This window comes from Chrysochloris asiatica, unplaced genomic scaffold (genome assembly GCF_000296735.1).
Source record: "Chrysochloris asiatica unplaced genomic scaffold, ChrAsi1.0 scaffold00018, whole genome shotgun sequence".
NCBI lineage: Eukaryota > Metazoa > Chordata > Mammalia > Afrosoricida > Chrysochloridae > Chrysochloris > Chrysochloris asiatica.
This window is the reverse complement of record NW_006408536.1, coordinates 28,654,677-28,657,439: the sequence shown is the minus strand read 5'-3', so window position 1 is coordinate 28,657,439 and position 2,763 is coordinate 28,654,677.

The window sequence follows — 2,763 nt, the reverse complement described above, 5'->3', positions numbered from 1 at the left end:
GTTCTGCTGTGCATAAGTTTGCTGTGAGTCGGTACCGATTTAATGGCACCTAACAACAACAACAACAAAGGCAAGAAGTGACTGGCTTACAAGCTTTCAAGAGGAAGCCTAGATCCAGAGGGCATGGAGGAAGATAGAATCTTCACTGAGTAGTATCCAATCTGTCTGGGTGGGACTGCTGAAAGGAGATGGGGATAGGACTTATGTGGTTCAATAGTAAATAACTGCTATGATCCTGACTGTGAGGGTTGGAAATGTAAACGTAGACATTTTGTAGTAAAAGGAGGGGAGTGATTGACTTTGCAGTCCAGGAGTGGAGGTCCCTGGGACCATCAAGGGAGAAGAGTGGAGTGCAGGAACCTACCCAGAGAAAGAGTGACACCAGAGATGGAGGCAGGGACAATTACGTGGAGAGATGGAGCAGCTGGGGACTATAGACCTAGAGAGGGAGAGGGGCTGTGTGCTGATGACCAGAGGACAGGCTTGCAAGGTATAACTTTTGGTTGTTTGATGATGTATGGGATTGCAACCATGGGAATGCAATGATATACGATAGGATGAATGTAAAGCTAATGTTCTCCCATGTAAACGATCACATAATTCACATTAAAACATTTTTTAAAAAATAGGAAGAACTGACAGAGAGAAAACCTTCTCCTAGAAGTGTCACCCTGAATTTGACAGTGTAGCCTCCTAACCTGTGAGAGAATACAATTCCAGGTGTTAAAGGCACCCATCTGTGGTAGTTCTGTTATACAGAGCAGCACCAGAAAACAAAGACAGAATTTAGCACCAGAATAGTGAGATGGTGCTCTGGTGGACACCGAAGTTTAAGGGGCCTGATAGTAAATGCCTGGATTATGTTGAAGACGCTGTTGGTAGAATTATGGCCATCCAAGCAATTCTGGAGAGGGCCCAGAAGGAAGTGAGTAGCACTGGAACTCTGGGGATGGCACAATAGTGAGAAGCGTCAGCAGAATCAGCGGCAGCAGAACCAGGAAATCTCAACCCACAGTGTGAGAGAGCTGAGTGCCTTCACGCAGAGGTTTGCTGGGGGAGTAGGGTGCCTTTGGGCACGTCTTGGTGGAGCTGAAAGACCTTTGTAGCACTTGTTTGAGTACGGCAGAGGCCAGGTTGGCCCAAGAGGCCTAAAAGGGCAAGGAACCAAGAAACAGAAGTTGAAGAGACAAGGAGCACACAAATCAGAGCGACCTCAATTGCAAAGGGTGGAGCCACTCCCTCCGAGGTCTCAAAGGGTAGAATCTCAGGGTCATATAGTCCCTCACCAACCCAATTCCATAATGTGTCTGGCCTTTCATTCGTGCCAGAGGAATGGGGCCAGATCTGCTGCCCAAAATATGGAGAAAAGATACAACCCAGACACACGCCTTTCCTGAGTTTAAACCACTCAGTATCTCCTTGCTCTGTGTGAATGACTGCCTCTTCTATGTACACATTCCTAATGAACAAGTACGTACTCTAGAATACCCACTTGTCACAATGCTGTCCATAGCTTTTCAGGATCCACACAGTCAAAAGCCTTTGCATAGTCAGTAAAGCACAACTAAACATCTTTCTGGTAGTCTCTGCTTTCAGCCAAGATTCATCTGACATCAGCAATGACATCCCTAGTTCCAAGTCCTCTTCTGATTCCAGCTTGAATTTCTTGCAATTCCCTGTCAATGTACTACTGCAGTTGTTTTTTTAATTATCGCAAGCAAAATAATACTTGCTTGTGATATTAATGACATTGGGCGATGATTTCCACATTTCACTGGATCACCTCTCTTTGCAGTGGGCACAAACATAGACTGCTTCCAATCAGTTGGCCAGGCAGCTGTTGTCCACATTTCTTGGCACAGATGAGTGAGCAGCTCCAGTACTTCATTAGTGTCTAATACATCAAATCTGTTCTTGAGATGGTCTCCAGATTCAGGTGGGGTATGTTCAGGTCATATTTGGGCCTCTTGTAGACATCTTTCAATTTTCTTCAGCTTCAACTTGAACTTGCATCTGAGCAACTGATGGTCTCTTCCACAGTAGGTTCCTGATCTAGTTTTGGATAATGATATTGAGCTTTTCCACAGTCTCTTCCCACAAATGTAGTCAATTTGATTCATATGTATTCCATTTGATGAGGTCTACAAACAATATAAGGAGCTCTGGTAGCGTAGTTGTTAAGAATTGGGCTGCTAATTGGTCAGCAGTTCAAAAGTACCAACTGTTCCGTGGGAGAAAGATGAGGCTTTCTTCTCCTGTAAAGATTTACAGCCTTGGAAACCATATGCAGGGCTGCTATGAGTCAGAACCTACTCCACCACACATAACAACAACAACTGTAACAATGTACATAGACCTCTCTGTGTTACATATGTAACAATATACTGTTACATATGTAACAGTACACACAGACCTCACTGTGTTACATATGTAACAATATACACAGACCTCACCATGTTACATATGTAACAATAAACACAGACCTCACTGTATTACATATGTAACAATATATTGCTACATATGTAACAATATATTATTACATATGTAACAATATACACAGACCTCACCGTATTACATATGTAACATAAACACACAGACCTCACCGTGTTACATATGTAACAATATACACAGACCTCACCGTGTTACATATGTAACATATACACACAGACCTCACCATGTTACACATGTAACAATGCACACAGACCTCACCGTGTTACATATGTAACAATACACACAGACCTCACAGTGTTACATATGTAACAA